Here is a 13,244-nt window from a genome sequence, read left to right as displayed (position 1 = left end):
GCTCCCTACTTAGTGATCTACAAGCTTATGTGGATCCGATCTCTCCTCTCATACCTGGTCATCACCATGGATAAATCTTATGTGTGCGCAGGAAAATTTTGTTTCCCATGCAACGTTCCCCAACAGAAATTCCCCTGCAGCAGTGCAAGAAATCCCTCCTGATGCTTGTGATCTGTGTTGGGTTTTCCGTGAAGAGGAATGGGTTATCGCAGCACAATGAGGGTAAGTATTTCCCTTTATTAAGAAACCAAGGTTTATGTAACCAATAGGAATATCAATCCTCAACCATATTCAGCGGCTGCACACAAAAGAGCAAACAACTTGCACCCAACACGAGCAAGAGGGGTGTCAATCCCCTTGTTCTTGTTATTTACTAGCAAGTGAGTTGTGTAGATAATTGTTTAGAATATGAACTAAAATAAAAGATAAAAGAAGCATAAAATAAAATAAAAGTTTTCTGAATATATTAGAGAATAGACCCGGGGGTTGTAGTGTTCTCTAGTGGCATCTCTCATGAAAGCAACATATGATGGGTAAACAAATTACTGTTGGGCAATTGATAGAGCACCGGGACGTTATATGATTTTCATAGGAATGATCATGTGTATATAGGCATCACATCCATAAGAAAATAGGCCGACTCCTACCTGCACATACTATTCTTACTCCACCCATCGACCGCTATCCAACGCGCATCTGGAGTATTAAGTAAAACAGAGTAATGCTTGGGCAACAATGACATGATGTAGACAAAGTAGACACAATCAATATGAATAAACCCCATTGTTTTATCCTTAGGGGCAGCAACACAAAGACGCAACTTGTCCCCTTCTGTCACTCGTATATAGAAACTCGTCAAGTTGAACCCACTACAACGCACATCTACAACTGAAGAAAGATCAAACTACTTGGCCAAAGCAGTTCAATAGATCGGATAGATTTATGTAGCTATGATGATCATGCAAATAATAGCAATAATAATTCAGAGAAGACTCAAATACTTTTCATGAATAATCTGAACATAAACGCACCGTAAAAAGAATTACATCGGATAGACCGAAGCGAAGATGCGATGATCATTGCATTGAATATCAAGAGAGAGATATTTCCATCTAGGTACTAACTACGGACCCGTAGGTCTGAGGTGAACTAATCAAACATCATCATGAGGGCACCGAGGTTGATGAAGAGGCCCTCCGTGATTGATCCCCCCTCCGACAGAGTGCCAAAATGGAGCTCTAGATGGGATCGTCATGCAATTGAGACTTGCGGTAGCGTAAAAACTGTTCCGTCGATGCCTCTAGGATTTTTGGAATATTAGAAAATTTATAGGCCAAAGAACAGGGCAAGAGGGGCCACAAGGAGTCGACAAGGCATCTGGGCACGCCCTGGTGCCACGTGGGCTCCTCGTACAGCTCCACATCTCCTTTTGAAGCTTCCTGGTCTTCTTTTGGTCTAGAAAAATTACCAAAAAGTTTGTTGGCAATTCCACTTCATTTGGTACTGAAAACCTGAAAAACAAAAAAACGCATAAAATAACAAGTGGCACTGGGCATTGGGTTAATAGGCTAGTGGTGAGAATAATATAAATTGGTGCATTATGAACCAAAAAGTATCTTAAGACAATAATATAACAACATGGAACAATAAAGAATTATAGATGTATTTGAGACGTATGAGGCACCTTGTCATGCGCCTCTATGACATAAGGGAGATTCCTATGCTAAGCCATCTTCCTTGGGATGCTTCTAAAGATGGGAGGGTCATCCATGCGTGTAGTCGGTCGCCTTGATGTAGGCGTCGAAGCTTGTCCTTATTGGAGCTCATTGCGCGATCTACTATTGTGCTCATGAAGGTTGTCTGTAGTGTGATGTAGAGCTTGTAGTTGATGGCCTTCTTCATTTGTGCGAACTTGTTTCTTTAAGTTGGCTTGCCCTTTGCGATGATTTAAATCACGAACATGATGGTTGTCTTCGTGGGCGTCTCAAAGATGAGGACATGGCCGGCTTGTGCTTGCATCGGATGGGCGCTCCGAAGATGTGCGACTTGAGCATATCCACCTTGAAGATTACAAATGGGAAGAAGACTTGTATTTGTCCACCATGTGTCAAACATGATCTATGTGAGTGGCCAACTTGTTGTCGATGTAGTCTCTTTTCCAAGCTTCAGATTGTTGAATGTCGATGGCGAGTCGCTCGATTTTTGGGTTGATTTAGGCGTCCCTGCTATCATTGTTGACGAAGACTGGAGATTATGTGCTTTGCCTAGACATCACAAGACTTGAGCAAAGGTGAGTGGGAAATGAGATAGAGAATACCAAGATACTTTTTCCGAAAGTGGAGGATGTATCCCATTTCATTCAATGTGAATTGAGACAATAGTTGAATTGGTACCGGACTTGTTCACTCACACCTAGAAAGCAAAGCTTATCAAGTGGCTTGGTTGGGACAAGTGGCACAAAATTCAAGCAAATGTTAGTCAAGATATTGAAGATGTTGAGGAAGATTCACAAAATTACAATGCAAAGAAAATAAATCAATAGCTATGGTGGCACAAAGGAACACACACACACACACACACACGGATATATAAGTGGGATACGTGCAACCAAGGAATGAGCAAAAATTGTGATACCACGAAAAAGCTCGTGTTGCACGGATACTAGAGAGACAATGGCTCGATTTCTCAAATGGTCTAGATACGTTCTTGTGCACCAACCAATGAGAGTAAACGTGTCATCTTCAATCCCAAATATGTTATGTATGTATTATCCAAATGTATGTACTATGCAAAATGCATCAATTCTATTTCTGTTGCTTACAAGCTCTTTTGTATCTCCTCTTTTGCTTAAAAGCTTTTTTTTAGTTTTCTCTTTTTGACGCTATGCTTGATGCTCGAACCAAGATATGAGACAAGTATGTTGGATATGCATGGGAGAGACTTATAGCACAATGTCGATAGCAATATGTTTGTATGCTAAAAGTAGCTATGCAGCGTAGAAGTATCACTACGGTGCACAAGTAACTTGGCCCGACAATTCTCAACTCACTAGATTCAATGGGTAAGGTATGTAATATTTTAGGAGCTATCAATGCAAATGTCAATGAAATAGACATTGATGCCATCGAGGTTACCGTCCTTGCTTATGGTTGCGATGCCAAAAGGCCAACTGATCATAGTCGATGTCGAGGATGTGGCGATGATATGTGGTGGCGTTGTCAATGAAGAACAATTCTGAATTAGCAAAAAACACCTTAGTAAACGGAAGCCACAACTCAAAATCTCAAACCAAATAGGGTTAAGGTGGCGGAAGAGTATGGTGGGAAGGTTTTGCGGAAGTTATGGTGGAGGCCTAGGGAAATATGCCAAATGGGAAAACAATTATGGAATCAGATGGTGTTGGAATTTATTTTTGGGATTAGAGGTGTCAATAGATATCCAATGAGCTAAAGAACGTTAAAATTGGACTCCGGATGAATTTTTATGAACAAATGGTGAAAGGGGCACTGCTGAAATATGTGCATTGTATCTGGTTAGGCCGGAAATTCTGGGCTTATGGCCGGAAGTTTCAGGGGGGGTACCGAAACTTCTGTGGGTCGTGGAAAGGTCACGACAACCGAGGATTTTCGATGGAAACTTTCTGGTTCGGCCGAAGGTCACGGAAACACTTTCAGGATGAACCCCAGTTTCTAGATGTGAGAACGTGGGTGGAAAACCTCGATTTTGTCAAAATTGATGTGGGGAAAGAAATTTTGGGAGGATTTTGTGGAGGTGAAGCTATATCCACTTGCAAAACATGAATTCCATGGCTCAAAATCAAAAAAATCTCACAAGAACCAATAAATTACAAAAGAATTGGTGATGCTATTTTTGGTGGGGATTTTCAAATTGGGAAAAAAGCAAACAAAATTAGGCTAGAAAATGAAAGGGAGGAATCCATATTCGTGAGTAACATTCCTCATGATACAAATATGATACGAGTTAGAACCCCTAGGTGTTAATCTTTCATGAATTGGAGGGTGAAACCTCAAGAACGTGTAGATCACGGGGAAGAATGGGTAGAAATCACAAGAGGAAACACTCAAGAATAAGTCCAATCACATGACCACTAGACTCACACCACACAAGATCCACAAGGTATAAGAACAACAAAGGGAAAGTAAGATACATGGTAAAGTTTATCCCAAATCCCATAGGGAGATGAGTTCTTGAATTCACTAGGGATCTTTCCTATGATAGGGGCCTTGACATCCACTAGGGGGTCTTCTCACATGGAGGCATCATCTCCATGGGAGAGGTAGTGGAAGGATTAATGCTTAACTAATATATGAGCTAAACCATTGTTGACCCTAAAACGTAGGTGGGAGACGAGCATTTATAGTCCAGGGTGAAATAGGTGGGAGAGAGGGGTACATTCGCCTCGGGTCCGAGTGGCTGCACACCCGCATGCCGGAAGGTTTGGGGATCGGAGGTTCCGGGAAGGTGCCGGAAGGCTTCCGGCTTATCGAGAGAGTCGGCTGACTCTTGGTTGATTCAGTGCATGGAGGCCAGAAGTTCTAGGCTGGCCGAAAGTATCGGGGTCCGGAGGTTCCGGGCAAGGTACCACATGTTCCGGGCCTTCCATAAGCTTTTCCTTGCTTGCTCTTCGTCCTTCTCTTTGATGGTTCCCTTGCAGATGTTGTTGTTGTACGTTGGTGCTCGCACAACTCCTCGTTGTTCATGGATTTCCGACAATACCTATGCATGCACTCGAGAGGAGTCTCAAGTAGTATACCATCCTCGAAGGTAACAAGTTGACACGTGTATAGGAGAAGATTCATCTTTCTATGAATGAAGTAGATGTCACATGTGTCACTTGGCAAAGGGACACTTGCCATGGAGATGTATGTGGGATGCTCTGCATCACACATGCTACACAACATGTAATATCTTTTAGGTATGATCATTGAGAAATGACAAAATAATTGATACCAACATAATAATATCCATCAACATAAGAAGCATAATGATTAATATACAAAATATATGATCCTTAAAGAATGTTATTCCCTACTCATTTCATCATATTAGCATGACATGACTCCACCTTCACCGCATAAGTACAAATCATGAGCACCACGATGCCAAAACCAGGCAATTGGATTGTACGTCTAACATGCTTCAACATTTCAACTCCATGCAATACATGAGCGTGAACCATGGATATAGCATATCGATGGAATATAATATGGTGGTAAAGATCAAATGAGTCAAAAGTGGGAGAAAGTGTTGCACCGACTAGGCGTACTAACGGGGTATGGAGATATCCCGTCAATTGATATCAATGCGAGGAATAAGGATTTCCATGCAACAAATACACTAGAGCTATAAGTGTATGAAAGCTCAAATGAATAAAAGTGGTGTGCATCCAACTTGCCTGCTCATAAAGACCTCGAGCATTTGAGGAAGGCTATCATCAGAATATACAAGCCAAGTTCTATAATGTAAAATTCCCACTAGTATATGAAGGTGACAACTTAGGCGACTCTCTATATGAAGAACATGGTGCTACTTCAGCATAAATATAGTAAATGGATAGTAACACTACCCCTTCTCTCTCTTATCTCATTTTTTCATGGTGGGCTTTCTCCTTCTTTACCTCCCCATCTATTTTTTTCTATTTTTTTATTTATTTAATTTTTTTGTTTGGAGTTGCATCCCGACTTGTGAGGGAATCACAGTCTCCATCATCCTTTCCTCACTAGGACAAATGCTCTAATAATGATGATCAACACACTTTTATTTACTTACAACTCGATATAAAAACTATACAGGATGACTCTATATGAATGGCTCTAGCAGTGTACCAGGATGTGCAATGATCTAGCATAACATGTAAGTTATTATGAATGGTGGTTGTGCCAGAAATATTATGTGAAATATATAATAACATAAAGCAATATGATGATGAACACGCAAATCATGTGAAGGAACGGTGGAAGTTGCATAGCAATATATCTTAGAATGGCTATCGAAATGCTATAATAGGTAGGAATGCTAGCTATTTTGCAGAACATATAAGGTGGCTTATGTGTGATAAGCGTATCATATATTGGGGTTTGGATGCACCAGCGAAGGTTGCACCGACTCTCGAGGTTAGAATGGGCAATGCACGGTACCGAAGAGGCTAGCAAACTGCGGAAATTTGAGTGTTTTTATATCAATGGATTCAAATTAGTCATAAAGAACTCGTATACTTATCGTAAAAGCCTTATTATCTCTCTCGAAGTGAAGTACTACCGCATCCTCCTAGGGAGGAGGTTGGTAGGAGTTAACCACCACGCGCCCCCGATTCAAATAACACAATAGATTTCATTCAGACATAAAAATGCTCACACCTATTCATCATGCGATGACCAATATTTAGATGAGAAATAAATAACAAGATTTAATAAACATATTCTTACTAACTAATTATCATGAACCACTGTCTTTACATATTACAACATCAATATAATTACCCCACACATCTCTCTCACGTGAGCTACATGAAAGTTTTTATTATATCCTCCTTGAATACCTATCCTTTTTGAACTAATCTTATAACACGTTCACATTACCGTTACTATTATTTTAGACCCTCACAAAGATTTTAGTGAAGCATGAGAGTATAATATTTCTCTAAAATTTGACACCACCGAGCTCTAACAAGATAAAAGTGAACCACTAGAGCAACTGCCTAGCTCAAAAGATATAAGTGAAGCATATAGAGTATTATAACAAATTATAATGAACATGTGTTTCTCTTAAATATGTGTGTCCAGAAAAAATGATTGCGGAAAACAGAAATAAAAGCAAACTATAATACATGACGCTCCAAGCAAAACTCATATCATGTGATGGACAAAAATATACATCCAAGTGACGTACCGATAGAATGGAGACGAAATATGGGATGCCATTCGGGGCATCCTTAGGCTTAGATGCTTGGGTGTTCCTTGAATATTACCTTGGGGTGCCTTGGGCATCCCCATGCTTAGGGACTTGCCACTCTTTATTCCTTCATCCATCATTGTCTTACCCAAAACTTGAACGCACAAAACTTAACAGAAACCTTGTGAGATCCATTAGTATAATAGGTAAATCATAAACTTTAGGTACTATTGTAAATTGATTAATATTTCACTAGTGAAGAAGTTACTATATTCGAACTTATCCATGACGTATACCTCCCTATATAATCCATAGCATCATCAAAAGAAACAAACTATGCAAACAAATAACAAAATATGTCTAAAAGAGAACAATTTGTAATGATGAGAACCAAAACCATACTTCTGTAACTCCAAAAATTCTGAAAAATAGGAAAACCTGGTAAATTTGTAAACCAATACTGTGTAAAAAAATCAGATAAAAAATACATTTTAGTAAAATCATGGAAATTCTTCTCTAGACGCAAAAGTTTTTGTTTTTTGCAGAGGATCAATTCTACTATCTTCAAAATCATCCCAAAGGCCTTACTTGGCACAAACACTAATTAAAATGTAAAAAACACAATCATTATAGTAGAAATAATCATTTCATCATCCCAAAACATAAAATATTGGGTTTCCTCCGAACAAGCTCTTTCTTCATTGCCATGAAGATAGGCTTGGGATAATAATGATGCTCACATAAAAGACATGAATTGAAGCACAAAGAGAGCATCATAAAACATGTGAAAACACATTTTAGTCTAACATACTTCCTATGCATAGGAATTTTATAGGAAAACAAATTATCAAGAGAATTAACATCTAGCATATGCAAATAGGAAGATTGAAGCATTAATAACTTCAACACAACGAGAGATAATTGAGTAACATGCAAATTCCTATAACCATATTTGCCTCTCTCATAATAGTTGCATGCAGGATCATAATCAAACTCAACAATATAACTACATGTAAAAAGTTCTCTTTATGATCCATATACATACAAGTCTTATAGTCTTCCAAGGTAGTGGGATTAACATCAATTAAAGTCATGACCTCTCCAAACCAACATTTATCAACAATTACGTAAGATTATTCCCCAAAGTAGCATGATCATTATTACCTAAAGTTGTCACTCATCCAAACCCACTTTTAGTAGTAATGCAAATATAATTATCAATAATAGATTCATCAAATCTGAAATGAATTTTCAAGATCACAAGAAACATCATGATTATCAGCCCAATCATGATCATTAACACAATTTAAGTACATAGAATTTACAATAAAAATATTGGAATCATGCTTTTCATTCAATAAATGTAACCCAATAGCATTCTTGTTTATCACTTCATTTTTAGCTATTGGTTTACAATAAGTAGCAAGTTTGAAAAGATTAGCAAGCGGATGAGGATCCATTTATCTTAGATTCTTACTTTTACATTCTGTTTTTTGTATCAAAGATAACGATAGCATACTAGGCAAGTAGAAAAGTAGAACAAGTAAATGATAGTGTGTGTGTGTAGGTACCTGATGAGAATTTGCTGATGTCTCCCCGGTAATGGCACCATAAATTCTTCCTACTGCCTATAAATTTTGTTGGGTTTTTCCCCAAAGAGGAGGGGTAAAGGAGTATAGTAGAGATAAGTATTTCCCTCAGTGAGAACCGAGGTTATCAAACCAATAGGAGAATCAAGAAAACTCTCGTCGTCAGCACCTACACACAGAAAACCAAACACTTGCACCCAACACGAGCAAGAGGGTTGTCAAGCCCGTTGAACTCGTTACTTGAAAAGATTAATTCTGATCGAAAGATAATATAAATAGCAAAAGTAAATAAATAAAAGTAAAAGTGCAGCAAGGTAACTTTGTTTTTAGCAATAAAATTAAGTAGACCTGGGGGCCATAGTTTTTAATAGAGGTTTGTCTACCAAACATAGCACACGGTGGGTAAACAAATTACTGTTGGGCAATTAACAAAATAACGCATAGTTATGACATGTTATTCACGGCAATGATTATGTGTATATAGGCATCACTTCCATAAACAAGTGGACCGAAATGATCTTGCATCTACTACTATTACTCCACTTTGAGAGCGCTTCTATGCTTGCCTCTCTAGGTATTAAGTTCATGACAAACAGAGCAATGCTTGGAGCAAGATGTCATGATGTAGACAAAGTAAGACAAGCAATATATTCACAACCTGCAATTTTATCCTTGGCAACAATACAAATACGTGGCTTGTCCACTTCTATCACTAGAATATAGAGCACCGCAAGATCGAACCCACTACAACGCACCACTCCCACTAATAATAAATCATTCTAGTTGGCCAAACCATACAGATAGATTGGAGAGAAATATGAAGCTGTAATAATCGTGCATAATAGAATTCAGAAAAGACTCAATTACTTTCAATGAATAATTTGATCAGAAACCAACAATTCATCGGACCCTGATACATCCCAAACGTACCTACTTTTCCAAAAACTTTTGTTCTTGTTTTGGATTCTAATTTGCATGATTTAAATGAAACTAACCCGGAGTGACGCTATTTTCAGCAGAACTACCATGGTGTCATTTTTGTGCACAAATAAAAATTCTTGAAATTGGACGAAACTTTTTGGAGATTCTTTGTGGAATATATAAAAATACTGGAGCAAAGATCCAGTGGAGGGGGCCACCAGTTGCCCACGGGGCAATACGGTGTGACCACCCCCTAGGTGGGCCATGATGCCTTGTGGGGCCCACATGGATTTGCTGACCCTAATATCAAGCCTATAAATTTGTTTTCCCCTAGAAAAGTACATGACAGAAGTTTTTCTTGGGGAATGTTGCATGGGAAAAAAATTCCTACACTCACCAAGATCAATCTAGGAGATGCACAATTATGAGAGGAGAGATTGTATCTACATACCCTTGTAGAAGGAACGCGTTTGATGTAGTCGAACGTCTTCGCGATCCGATCACAATCCGTCTCATGAATTCCCGATCAAGTGCCGAATGGACGACACCTCCGTGTCAGCACATGTACAGCTTGATGACACCTTCACCTCCTCGATTCAGCAAGCGATGGTGAAGTAGCAGCCCGAGTCCTAAGGCAGCAAGACAGCATGGTGAGGTGGTGGTGGTGACAGCTCAGCAGGGCTTCGCCGCGTGATTATCAGAGGAGAAGAACTACGAGGGACAGGAGGAGCAACGCCGTAGCACGTTGTGTTGAGGCTGCCCTCTCTCTTCCTCTCTATATAAAGGGGGGAGGGAGGAGGGGGTGCCCTAGGTTTTCCCCTAGGGGCCGGCAGCCAAGGGTGGGCCGGCTAGGGATGGTGGGCCCTCCCCAAGCCGCCTTGCCTCCCAAGTTAGGGGTGGCTGGCAGCCCTAGGAGGTGTGGCCACTTCCTAGTCGTGGTGGGCTGATTTTGGGGCGGCTCCCAATCCCTTGTGTGCTGGTGTGCCTCCTCTCCTTGGCCGATGAGCCCCCCAACACTTGTGCCCCCCCCCCCGAAACTCCTTTCGGCACTCCGTCGATTTCTCGGTATGCCCCGGAACACTTCTGGACCTCGATGGCCTTCATACTATATATCAATCTTCACCTCCGGACCATCCCGGAGTTCCTTGTAACATCAAGGATATCGTCCGGGACTCCGAACAACCTTCTTGCACCAACATAATAACTCAACTATGGTTATATCATCACCAAATGTTAAGTGTGTAGAACCTGCGGGTTCGAGAACTATGTAGACATGATCGACACACCTCTATGGTCAATAACCAATAGCGTGACATGGATGTCCATATTGGTTCCTACATATTCTATGATTATCGGTCAAACCTCGATGTCAAGAATTCATTTAATCCCGTATGTAGTTCCATTTGTTCATCGATATGTTACTTGCCCGAGATTCGATCGTTGGTATCTCCATGCTAGTTCAATCTCGTTATAGGCAAGTCTCTTTACTCGTTCCGTAATACAAGATCCCATGGATAACTCTTCAGTCAAATTGCTTGCAAGCTCATTATGATGATGTATTACCAAGTGGGCCCTGAGATACCTCTCCATCACATGGCGAAACAAATCCCAGTCTTGATCCATGCCAACCAAACTGATACCCTCAGAGATACCTATAGAGCATCTTTATAGTCACCCAGTTGCATTGAGACATTTGATACACACAAGGTACTCCTCTGGTGTCTGTGAGTTGCATGATCTCATGGTCATAGGAACATATAGTTCACATGTAGAAAACAGTAGCAATAAAATAACACGATCATATGATACATTCATAGTTTGGGTCATGTCCATCACATCATTCTCATAATGATGTGATTCTGTTATCAAATGACAACTCATGTCTATGGTCAGGAAACCTTGACCGTATTTGATCAATGAGCTAGTCCATTAGAGGCTCACTAGTGACACAGTGTTATCTATGTACCCACACATGTATTTGAGTTTCCAATCAATACAATTCTAGCATGGATAATATACGATTATCATGAACAAGGAAATATAATAAAAAATACTTTATTATTGCCACTAGGGCATATTTCCAACTATCTCCCACTTGCACTAGAGTCAATAATCTAGCTCACAGCACTATGTGATTTACATTGTAATATATCTAACACCCATATAGTGCTCGTGTTGATCATGTTTTTCTCGTGGAAGAGCCTTAGTCAACGGGTGTGCAACATTCAGATCCGTGTGCACTTTGCAAATATTTATGTCCTCCTACTTGATGTAATCATGGATGGAATTGAAGCATCTCTTTATGTGTCTCCTGCTCTTGTGAAACCTTGGTTCCTTGGCGAGAGCAATGGCACCAGTGTTGTCACAGAACAGAGTCATTGGGTGCAGTGCACTAGGCACAACTCCAAGATTTGTCATGAACTCCTTCATCCACACACCTTCTTTATCCGCCTCCGAGGAAGGTATGTACTCCGCTCCACATGTAGAATCATCTACCACAATTTTCTTGGAACTGCACCAGCTTACCGCCCCCCATTGAGAATATATATGTATCGAGTTTGAGACTTGGAGTCCTCCGGATCAGTGTCAAATCTTGCATCGACATAACCCTTTACGACGAGCTCTTGATCACCTTCATAAACGAGAAACATTTCCTTAGTACTTTTCACGTACTTAAGGATATTCTTGACCGTTGTCCTGTGTTCCATTCCTGGATCACTTTGAAACCTTATGACTATACTTATGGCAAGGCTGACATATGGTCTTGTGCATGGCATTGCATACATGATAGAGGCTATGGCATAAGTATAGGTGATGACACCCATCTTTTCTCTATCTTCTTCAGTCACTGGGCATCGAGTCCTACTCAACTTCACACCTTGCAATACATGCAAGAACCCTTTCTTGGACTGATCCATTTTGAACTTCTTCAAAACTTTGTCAAGGTATGTGCTTTATGAAAGTACTCTTAAGCGTCTTCATCTACCTCTATAGATCTTGATGCCTAAAATGGAAGCAGCTTCTCGTAGGTCCTTCATTGCAAAACTCTTGTTCAAATATTGATTTACACTTCCCAAAAATTATATATTGTTTCCAATCAGTAATATGTCATCCACATATAATATGAGAAACGATATAAAGCTCCCACTCACTTTCTTGTAAATACAAGCTTCTCTATAAACTTGTATAAACCCAAATGCTTTGATCACCTCATCAAAGCGATGATTCCAACTCCGAGATGCTTGCACCCGTCCATAAATGGATCACTGGAGCTTGCATACTTTGTCAACATTCTCTGGATCGACAAAACCTTCCTGCTGTATCATATACAACTCTTTTGTAAGGAAACCATTAAGGAACACTATTTTGACATCCATCTGTGAAATTTCATAATCTAAAAATGCATCTATTGCTAATATGATTCTGACGGACATAAGCATCGCTATGGGTGACAAAGTCTCATCATAGTCAACTCCTTGAACTTGTGAAAAATCTTTTGCCACAAGTCGAGCTTTATAGACGATGACATTACCGTCCGCTTCAGTCTTCTTCTTAAAGATCCATTTATTCGGAATGGCCTTTCGCCCTTTAGGTAATACTTCCAACATCCATATTTGTTTTCATACATGGATCCTATCTCATATTTCATGGCCTCTAACCATTTGTTGGAATCCTGGCCGACCATCTCTTCTCCATAGCTCGTAGTTTCATCGTTGTCCAACAACATGACTATTAACACAGGGTTACCATACCACTCAGGAGCAGTGCATGCCCTTGTAAATATACGAGGTTCAATAGTAACTTGATATGATGCTCCATGAT

This window comes from Hordeum vulgare, chromosome 6H (assembly GCF_904849725.1).
Source record: "Hordeum vulgare subsp. vulgare chromosome 6H, MorexV3_pseudomolecules_assembly, whole genome shotgun sequence".
In the NCBI taxonomy this organism is placed as follows: Eukaryota; Viridiplantae; Streptophyta; class Magnoliopsida; order Poales; family Poaceae; genus Hordeum; species Hordeum vulgare.
Note: the sequence above shows the minus strand (reverse complement) of the source record.